The sequence below is a fragment of the Etheostoma cragini genome, chromosome 18, assembly GCF_013103735.1.
Source record: "Etheostoma cragini isolate CJK2018 chromosome 18, CSU_Ecrag_1.0, whole genome shotgun sequence".
Taxonomy (NCBI): domain Eukaryota; kingdom Metazoa; phylum Chordata; class Actinopteri; order Perciformes; family Percidae; genus Etheostoma; species Etheostoma cragini.
In genome coordinates, this window is record NC_048424.1 from 2,298,292 (window position 1) to 2,310,061 (window position 11,770).

Below are 11,770 nucleotides of genomic sequence, written 5' to 3' on the forward strand. Positions count from 1 at the left end.
TCTCTCTCTCTCTCTCTCTCTCCCTCCCTCCCTCCCTCTCTCCCTCAGCAGGCAGACGGTGCTGAAAGGTTTAAGAGGTCAGTGTTGGGTCCAGATTGATGCTGCGCCGTGAAGTCATCGCTGACCCTGTTGACTATTAATACCGTGTGATCGGAGCGCTAACCCGCCGGCTGAATATCACATTCTCTATTTTTATATTTGAAGGCTTTCTTAGCGAGCTCTGTGAGTTCACACCTACCTAACTCCTGTGTTTTGTTGTTGCCAAGATTTAAAAACTAAAACCCATGGTTGTCACATTATTTATGTAGGGATCAAGACACAACACCCCTGCTCAAAAAGCAAGGACAATTACTGTACATTTATTTATTATTTATTATTATATTAATATTAATAATATTATTATTATTTTATTCATATGAAACACGAAGGTTCCCTTGGCCTTTGGAATTGGCATAGAGTTTGGCATGGTGTTATTTCAGTTAGCCTAATAGCTGGTTTGATTTGCATTGAGAGATGATCCTATGGAAAGTTCCCCATGCCTATCTCTATGTATGGTGAAGGGTATGTGATAATGTGTGTGTGTGTGTATGTTTGTGTGTGTGTGTGTGTGTGTGTGTGTGTATGGTTGGGGGTGGGTTAAGTGAAGTTTGTCAGGATGCATAGTATCCTGATCCATGAAATAACTGGCCTTTAATAATAAAACATGCCTGCCTCTACGGAAATTTAACATAGGGTTGTGTGTACTTATGCCCCGTGTATTGCGTGTGGTGGAGGGTGGAGGTGCGGCCTTGACTGGAGGTAACCTCCAGATTCCAGATCGGCCCATCTGAGCTTTCATTTTCTCCAAGGCAGAGTAGGATAACCAGGGCTCGGTTTACACCTATCACCATTTCTAGCCACTGGGGGACCATAGGCAGGCTGGGGGAACTCATATTAATGTTAGAAAACCTCAAAAAGTGACATTTTCATGCCATGGGAGCTTTGAAAGGATAATTTAAGAAGATATGTAAAAATTGAGGAAATGCCCTTAGACCTCAGAGGTTTAATGCCAAACGTAGGTAAAAAGAAGGATGTGAAACTGTTTATTTTATAATCATTTTAAAGTTATGTCAATGTTGCCTAAATGTAGGAGACAAACGCTGCCAGAAACTCTAAATAAAGGCCTGTCTGCGGTTTTCCCACAGTTTCTTTAAATCTCCTACAGTTGTGTTTCCCTCAGGACGATAAATCATGTTTTATTGTTTTATATCAGTTGTGATCTTTGAGTCTTGAATAAACACATTTAATCCAAACTCGGAGGAGGCAAAAAAAAAAAAAAAATCCCATTGGCCAACCACCGTACTCTCACTTTCACCTGCTGCCAGCTGTGCTGCAGAGAGGGTTTCTGGTTTGTGAACTTTCAGCCTCCCGTGATATCGGAGCTGTAGGTTTCACTATGAGAGAACAGAATCGAGTTATCAGGGAGTTTCTTATAAAGAGAGAAGAAGAGAAAGTGAAAAGAAACAGGAGCCAGGTCGTCTGTGTGATTTTTAAGGGGGCATATCTCATTTCTAGTTGACATTTTATATAACCTTGTTGTTGTTTATGCCCTTATTGAGTCTCCCTACCTAGTGAGGAAGCCGTGTGTGCATCCGACATCTTCCTGAATCTCTCAACTTTCCCTTTTCATTCAATTTCTCCAGACAGCCCACACATGAAACATTAGGCAATGTGCCGGCTAGTTAAACCAAACGGGTTTTTGTAATGTAATTGTTTGCAGGTTACTATAGTGCACAGGTTTTCCATTTTTTTGACCCCAAGGACCCCTTGAAAGGGGCACTACGCAGTTTGGGCCCTTTCTTAGCTGTTTTCCCTCAGGTTTCTCTATAGAGACCAGCTCAACAATGACAATAGGGTGAAATATTTCTGAATTCCTGATGCGTGCAAGGCCGTGAAGCCATTTTTTACATCGTGAGAGCTGATATCACGCGATGCTTCCTGACGCTGAGGCCGACAACTCGCCGTCCGACAGTTCCTTTGGTGTTTTTTTTATCTCACAGGCGCTATGGGGGAGCGAGACGACCGCCACTCAACTCAATAATAGTTGTATTACCATTACTCCGAAGCTGTGCAGCATAATAGTAGTGCATAATACTAAGCTATTAAAATCATTGTTGCCAGGAAGTGGATCTGTGGGTGGCCACCATGAGGCTTTTTTCCATTACAGGGTACCTGGTCGACTCGCCTCGCCTCTATTAGATTTCTTTTGGTTTTCCATTATGAAAAAAAATCCCCTGTACCTGCCTAAAGGTACTTTTTCAGTATCACCTTCTTCGAGGTTCCAAGCGAGTTGAGGTGACGTGAAAACCTGCAGACTGCTGATTGGTCGGAGAGAATCGTCACTAATCACTGCGTCATCATTGCTAGCGACAGACGGAGATGTCCTGAACAAACCTGTCATTTTTAAACACACTGAACAAAATTACAATGGCAAAACTTTGTTTTTGATCCCATTTTCAAGAGCTGAACTCAAAGATCACACAACACAAAACACTTCTTTCTCTCAAATATTGTTCACAAATCTGTCTAAAAGGCACACCTGTGCCCTAACCATGCTGTCTTATCAGCATCTCGATAGGCCACACCTGTGAGGTGGATGGATTATCTCGGCAAAGGAGAAGTGCTCATTAACACAGATTTGGACAGATTTGTGAACAATATTTTAAAGAGAAATAAGCCTTTTATGTACATAAAAAAAGTAATTTTGTTAATAATATGTTGGATTCATGTCATGACATTTTTGTCATTTTCTTTAACCCTTAGTTGTCATCCCGTCGACCGTGCAATTTCTCAACATTTTGCACAATGTTGACCCCAATTTTTTGTCACTTTTATCAATGTTTTTTTCAATTTTTTAAAACATTTTTTTTTTAAATGACAAAAATGTCAGTAAAAACCTCCAGAAAATGGGTCATTTTTTTCACCAAATACTATAAAATTAATAAAACACCCAAATTCAATGATTATAGAACTGATACTTTATTTGACTTGTGAAGAGGATTGTGGGGAACCATCAATCAATTTTCTTTAATAATAATTAAAATGAAAACAAATATCTGATGTAGAAACTTTTTGAAAAAGGGTCCCGGACCCCCTGTGGAGATCTCTGTTGTGGACTAATCCAGCCCTCTGGCCACAGAGTCCAGGGAACAAAGGCTTGGTTGTTCTATGGTTGTTTCGTGAGACTGCAGTTTTGAAACGTTAGGATGATGAAATACAAAGGCTGCCGGTGATGATGATGATAAGTGATGTTGGTAAAGAGGAAGATGAGGAGAGGACGCTTCCCGTGCACCGACCCGGCGTCTTCTTTCCTGGTTCCCTGCTGGTTGCCCGGTAGGATAAGGGGCATCATTTCCCGGAAAGGAAGAGGGTGACGTAATCCGCTGCTGCTGAGAATAAACGAGGAGGAGGAGGAGGAAGAGGAGGAGGAGTTGTGTACGTTGCTGATTTAACAAACAAGATAGAATTCCAAACATCAATACAATAATTAATACAAGAATCTAGTTTTGTAATCTATATGCAGTATTTATGCTGCACAAATACGAGACACTCAATTTGTTATTTTATAAATATATTGAATCAAATATGGATGAATGTAAAATCAATGTCAAATGAATTATACTATTTCTTATTATAGCATATTTAACATTAGTTATTATTTGTGTAGGACATGCATCATTTATGACATAGTACATATAATGGTATTCATAGGTATTATAGATGTAGTACTTCTAATTCAACTATGAATATCACAGAATCCTCTGCTATGGTAGTTAGATTTGGTCACGTTTTAATAATCTGTGTGAAAACCATGAATACATTTAGATGAAAACAACAACATGAGATGAAGGGAGGACTCTTCTATACCACCTTTTTCTTTTTTGAAATGTTTCTTTTATTTTACTTTCTATTTCTTGGGATGCCAACGTCCCCCTCCCCCTCTTTTCCTTTAGGTCCAGATCGAGTCATTCTTTCCGGGAAGCTCTTCCTCCTCCTTCTCCTCCTCCTTCTCTTCTTCTTCTTGTCACGAAGGGTCCGGGAAATCCCCCTCTTCACCCGCCCGTTCTCTCGCTCGCCCACCCTCCCTCTCTCTCCCTCCCCCAGCATCACACCACAGAGAAAAGAGGCGGGGTGTGAAACACGGCGGATGGATGGATGGATGGATGGATGGATAATGCATTGCATCGCAGCTCATGTTAACGTGGCAAACAGGGTTTTAAATGTTACGGCAGCCGTCCGGGATCATTTGCACATTCGATCTGAGTGATTCACAGCCTTCCTGTGAATCTCAGTGTTGCTGACACAGAGCTGCGAGGCGAGCTGAGGAGCGGCCGCGGCACAGAGTACAGCTGAGACACGGCAGCTTTCAGAGAAAACAGTCAACCATTCACTGGTGCACCCTGCTGCATTAGCAATTAGCATTTCTGTGGTTCAATGAAACCTGAATGCTGTTATATATTTCTAAGGCTACGGCCCCCCCAAAGTTTTCCCAAATCCCCTAAATCTTCAAGGGTTTTAAAACAACTTTGTGTCATTTCCCCTCAGTCCCTCTGACTGGAGCAGCATATCAAAGCCCCTACCCTATGTGTGACTTGAAAATAGTACCATTAAACCATTTGGGGCTCTCTTTAGGCGTCAGAAATTAAAATAAATCATCATCAACATTAGTTTTGTTCCGGTTTCAGAATGATGAAGACATGAAGATATAAAACAGGGTGTCGGCTCTACAGGAGGGTTCTTTTCCTTGGCAATGTTCATGTCTTTCCTTAATATATAATAATCTAATGGCTTGACAAAATTGCGGAAAATGTAGCAGGCCACCCCAGATTTGGGCCGAGCCCCGAATGTTTATCGCCTGGCTCCGCCCCTGCGTTGATAGCCCATGATAGAATATTTAACAACTTTCAAACTTTATTTTGTGTTGTAATTTACTATTCTTTGTTCAGGAACTTTAGAGCGTTTCACCGTGATCTTCCTCTTGCAGATGAAGGTGGCCCGGATGCAAATACAGATGTTTACATCTGTATTTGCACCTCGTTGTTGCCGTTTGGTGACTCTTGGTGGTTGTTCTGCGTCTTGTTGGGGTCGATTCGCGTCTGGTTGTGGTTGTTTTGTTTCTCTTTGTAGTCATGTTGCGTAAGTGTCTAGTTTTTGCGCATGTATGTTTGTGGTTGTTTTCTGTCTCTTTATGGCCACTTTGCATTTCTTTGTGGTCCTCCACCCAGTAAGCCTGTTCACTAATCCGACCACAATGCTGACACGAGTTATTAAGAGTTACATTAACCATGTGTCGCCCCTGGACTCTTGTATCACTTTAACTCTATTGCATACTTCTCTACATCTCTGTTAAAAGTATGTTTTTGATCTTTGGGATGATTTTCTTTGTTCCTCTCACTAGAACAGCAACATTTGTTGCCTTGCCGCTTTTTTCATGCATTAAATAAAGTCCAACTCCCTAAATAAAGAGCGAGCTTTTCATGTTAAAGTTGATTATCCTGCTCCTGAACCTAACACAATGGGTGGTTGTGGCTGCGTAGGTGTCATTTTTGGGCTTTTATCAATGCCACAGCTGAGTGTGACAGCGTGACAGAAGTGGACTGTGTCAAAGGTACAAGCATCATCTTTTATAAAAGGAACCACATTGTGCCGACTAATGTGAGCCAAAGGCCATAAGAGACAATGAACAGTGGGATTCAAGTGTGTTTGTCTTTGCAACAGTTTCCTCACCAAACAAGTCCCGCTGTTGGATTTTCCCACTGCCCCACAACACCTTGAACCTCCCAGTGAGGTGTTTTTATCTACACGAAACTTAAGTCACACCTCAGTGCAGTTCAGTTTTGAGCCAGCTGATACAGCGGCTCTGAATATCCGATACCAGACGCAAAGGGCAACAAAGGGATTGTGTGTGTGTGTGTGTGTTTCCAGACACTGAGTGAAAAGTACACATTAAATATGAATAGAATAGCATTCTATAAAAAAAAACAGAATAGATTAATTTCATTCATTGAGAAATAAGAGTAAAATTTACACTATGAAAAGTGTATACAGGTGCAAAGAACATATACAGATTTACAATATACAGATGAATAAACATATGGAAATGAAATTGTTTTCCCATTTGAATTAGAATTAAAAGTTCTCCTTTGACATAGCTAACATTATTCATAGCTTTCATAGCATGCGTAGCTTAGCGCGGATGAAGCCTTCACAAGATCTTAACGTTGTGCTTGTTGCAAAGTCAAATTCAAGCACATTCAGGGTGCATTTTCAAGCATTTTTAGCTCATCACAGTGGTTTCTGCCTGACTTTAAGTACCTACGACCTGCTTCAAATGATTTATATGTGATTAGTTTTGTGTTATCTGTCTTCTAGCCAACACCCGTTACCTCCGGGCATGTTGTCTGAACCGACTGAGGCCTGAGCCATGTCACATGGACAGCTCCTCGGAGTGAACAAGCAAGGGATGGTTCGGAGTAATTCCACCCTATGGTCCTTTGCACCATGACTTCAAGCTAAACACTCCCGCCAGAAGCTTTTTTTACCTTGGTTGAACATTGGGCAAGTTAGCGTTATTAACTGAATGGCTTAGTGCAGGTGCTAATGGAACCAAATGTGTATCGTGTAAATTACCCCAGTAATGATGCCTGGAATGGTACCAAACTTCTGCAGTAGTACAAATCGGTTCTATCCTCATAAAGCGAGGCATTGGGAAGTTTGCATGGACACAATGACTTGATTTAAATAGCACTTGCTTGATGGCTTCTACTCTCTGCTAGCAAGCCAGCTCTCCGATTTTCCTCCATAAGTTGCAGCGCCTCGTCCGTGTATTCAGGCTCTACGAAGTACGTGCGTCCTTCAAAATGAAGCCACCTATCGTCACGTTTGATGTTAACCTCAAACTCATTTTCTCGCTTCTAGCTCCTTCTTCACTACTTTACTGATAATGATAGATGTCATGCTCTGTGCAGGATCTATTCCCCTTAATTGCCTCCTCACTCAGTTTCATTTCACTTCCTTTCTTCCTTTTCTTTTCTCTTATCATCCTTTCCTCATTTCCCCTTACAGTTCCCCCCCCCCCCTGCCCTTTTTCTTCTTTTCCATCCTATCTCCTGTCCTCCTTTTCTTTACTGTTCTTTTTTTTGCTCTGAGTCACAGATCAGCAGCCTTTTGTGGTTTAGTTGTAAAGCAGCCACATTTTGGTGACTAAATTTGGTGTGTGTGTGTGTGTGTGTGTGTGTGTGTGTGTGTGTGTGTGTGTGTGTGTGTGTGTGATGTACAAGTGACCACAGATCACGGAACAGACTGTGGGTTGTGGTTGACTCTTATCATAAGTTTAATCAAGTTTGGCAGCTGACCCTTCCTACATGTGTTCTATATATAATTAGGGATGGGGGATAATTCAGTGTAAAGTATTTCCTGCCCCCCCTCCCCAAAGTACGTCATTATAACTATTGTACTGCTTTTTAAAAAAAAAAAATACTTTGAAAAAACTGTAAAATCAAATCAATATTTCGTATTTAAAAAAAATGTAGATGTCAGACGTGCCAACTCCGTGCACATTGTTGTGAAAACAGTTGGATAGTTTCTCTGTCAATGGTCGCCGGGATTTCCCGGACACTTAAGTTTCATGTTCTGTGACATGAAATTTGCATGTTGTATTCAAAATCTGTGGTGAAGCTCAACAACAGCAGTCAGACAGGAAACAATATGAAAATGTGTTGTGGCGACTTTCCAAAGACACATGTCTAAATCTAGAGATTTTCTGTTGAATCTAATCTAATCTAAAGAGTCTATAGAGGTCAGGGTTAAAACTCGACTAGTAAGAAACTACTTCACATTGAAATAGAGTCACTGAATTGCTGTTAAAAGAAACTTAAATCTAAATAACTTTCATTTTTCAATCAGATATAACCCACTTTTACTTTTGCTCACTGGGTTGTAGCCTTTCTGCCCTGTGGTTAATTTTTATGAATTACAGCTTATATTTGATGTTGTATATCATGTTGCATTTGTCTCTACAATTTTGTGTATATTGTAAGTATAATAACTCTACCCTACTTTCTTAAATACTTTGAAATGTATTTTCTCTCCATTGTTGTATAGTGGAGTAAAACCAAACCAAAGTGCTGTGTTAGTTTGATGAAGCTGCTGAAGCTTGAATCTGTGTGTGGACTCATTCTGTACTGCATTGACCCAGTCCCCCCCCCCCCCAATCATTAACTTTTAACAATTTATTTCTCACACTTCATCACTGCTTTCTCACTGCAGGCTGGATATTGCTTCACTTTTAAGTGCGCTTAAGAACAAAACTCCCAACAGGAAGTTCATTGTGTTCATACTGGATGTAATTTTACCCGTTACATAAATCATCTTCCTGCTATCAATCTGTAGAAACTGTTGTGTTGCAACCGCCTCAAGGCTGACAACTTCTCGTTTGACTTGTTTCTGCTTCTGTAAGCAATTTGACCTCAAAGGTGAAGTTAACGAGCAATCACAGCTCTCACCTGGATTCACAGTGGCTTGTTTTTTTCTGCCAATCTTGCACAATCTAAACCTATTTCTGTCATATCTGATTTCATTGTTTGAGAGTCAGCAGCACACTTTTTCAAAGGGTTATTAAATTGCCAATGTAATTTGGTGGAAAGTTTGGCCCTGTGGCAAGAAACAAGTTTTTACCATTGGGGCAACTTTAATTGTTTCTTAACATTCTGAGACATTACTTTTTGGGGTAGTCTCACTTATTTAAATGAGAAGAAAAAAATACATTTACAACGCATGTTAAAACTTGCTATTTTCTGGAATCAACATAGCAGATTTGAAGAATTGTGCAGTCTTAGTTTAGTACTCTCTTTAATTTAAATCTGGTTTCTTTGTCATCACAGTGACAGTGATCTTATTAGAAATTAGCCTCCCAAAGTGCAAATAAAACCTTTTTGAGTAGGGTTTTATTAATATAGCACCTTTCAAGCGTAGCTGTCACAATAAAAGACAAAAGACACTAAGAAAACAGACTGGAATTACAGTCATAGAAATATGCTTATATAATATACAAAAAAACTTAACAGAAGCAGGTCTACATAAGTGAGTCTTGAAATGACTAATGGTATGAAAAACAGTCAAGATGAAATACATGTGTGAATAATCATCCACATGTCAGCTATAGAGACACAGTTTGGAAAAGTTACTTGGCTGGTAGAAACAGGAAACAGGAAATGCCTAGATTATGGTTCAAGAGAAGAGGAAAGACAGCAAAAACTTTCTATTGCCGTTGGGACAAAGCCAGCAGAAATAAGAACTTCTGTTTTTGTCAGAATTTAGCTGCTGAAAATGATCTTTCATCCAATTTTTCATGAAGTTGCAGCTATTTTCATTATAAAACAGACATGTTTGCAGCATTGTGAGGCTATCGTCTGCATTTCAACAAAAGGAGATATCTTGAAAATGACTTATCTGCCACAGAGGAAGACGTATACATTGCAAACAGAAATGGACCCAGCAAAGAACCTTGGGGAACACCCCAAAGCGCAGTTTCCATTGATGAGGCATAGTAATGAACAGTAACTGGCAACTTCTGTTCAAAAGGTCAGAAGAGAGCTACTCGGCTGATACAGAGCTATCTCACTGCACAGGTAGATTGTTTTCCCATAAGACAATTGGACTTTTAGGAAAAAAATATATGACTTAATGGTGTGGAGATTGTTGCATTTTGGTGAACTTTAATGAAAATGAAATTTTAAATAAGACATTTACTTTAATTTCTGTGTACAACTGCAATAACATGTGCAAATAGTTCAATACCAGAAACATGGTTTATTCTCCTGTTGCCCAACAATGAGCCTGCAGTGTGACAAAGAGAGACAAATAAGCCCAGTTTCTTGAACTCTTATTCTCCTATTATGTTCTGTTTCTCTTTAATGCAGCGTCCCATTATTCTTGAAGGGATGATTATGTATCTTCCACAGAAACAGCGGGAGGTTTGTACACGTTTTCTGCATTTGAAATTAATTTGGAGCTTGTATGTGCGGCTGTGTGATCAGATTGTACGTGTCGTTCATCTTTTATCTGCATGTGAGGTTTGTGGCTGTTACATCAGCAAATTTAGGAAATTGCTTCACATTGGTTCATCCATAGCTGTACAGCTATGTACAGTATGTACAGTATGTAAATTGTGTAATATTAGTGTTTAAAAAGTAATATTTCCAGGAAAAAAATTAGTTGTGGAAAGTAACTAAGTACATGTACCCAATTCATCTAAATGCACAAGGTTTCTTTTTAATCTATATGACAATACACAAACTTGACCTTGAGTATAACTATGCTGTACTTTTACTTAACTTGAGTATTTCAATTTAAGCTACTTTACACTTCTGCTCCACTACATTTCAGAGGTAAAGAAATTATACTTCTTACTGCTCTGAATTTATCCGACGGCTGGAGTTACTTTACAGATTCATATTTTACAAACCAGACTGACTCATGAAATATGATGCTGTGCTGTACTTTTAACTACCCTACCGTTCCTGTATAAAGTACTTAAAATGGTCTACAGGTTTCTGCTTACAGGAACAACAGCCCGAGGATGAGGAAACACAGGGTGTCACTGATGAGAAGAGACAATCATCTTCATCCTTCATTATTATTTTTGATTGATTATGACAGTAAACTCTCACGTGACACAACAGAGGAAGAGCAAGATGTTGCGGAGATATTTACTGTTACCGAGAGGCAAATTAATCTCGCCTGGAAATTCCTGGAAAGTTTCCATTTTTATAATTTCTTATTGGCAGGATGAGCGTTTTAGTTTCCTTTTTTTTTGCTGCTCTTATGTCAGTTTTCTCACCAAAATAAAAGCCTTTCAACAACCAAGAAGTATGTAATCTGTAGTGTGGGCTAATCATTTTCTTAGAAATCAACAGATATAAATGTAACACTCCGACCTGTTACAGATAAGTAGTAGTGCAGTCAAATTAAATATTTAATCGCAATTAGTAGCCTCACTCTCATAGCTAACTCACAATTAATCTCACTTAAACATACACTTTTATCTATTCTAAAGGTTTCTTGATTTCTTTTTATCCCATCGTTTTTTCTCATTTTAATGCTCTTATCAACATGGAAAAGTTAATCGGATTGGTTTGTGAAAATGTTTTATTGAAAACAACATCATATATATGTATACATGTATATATAGCTCACTGTAGTGTTTGATTTCACACTAACATTCTCACTTGGAGCAAATCATCTCACACAATGTTACACGACCATCAATAAAAGGGTGAAAAAATACTTTGACGGGGAGGGGAATTGGCATCAGCTGTGTGCTTGCCCATAAAGTGGTATTTCAGATTTGGGGGGGGGGGGATATTTTAGAGTAGGATGTCTGTAATGATCGCTGAGTTCACAGCGACCAGACAAACAGATCACTTTGGTGTCGTCAGTGGAAAATTTGGCAACGTTTAAAAAGAAAACTTTCCATTCAGAATCTTCTCGGCATCCATTTCGACGTGTCGCGCTCGCCATCCACCCAAAATGTAACGTTACTACTTGTTGGCCGGCTCGCAAGCCCAAACGGCGAGTATGCTGTGTGCCTGTTGTTTTTTTCCCGGTCTAGCTAGATCTGGTGGGTGTTCTAGTTTTTCTAACGTAACTAGCGGCTGGTTAGGCTAGGCCAAAACAACGTTAATATCGCCATTAAAAATGGACGTCGTTAAAATGGGTTTGCCGTTCGTAA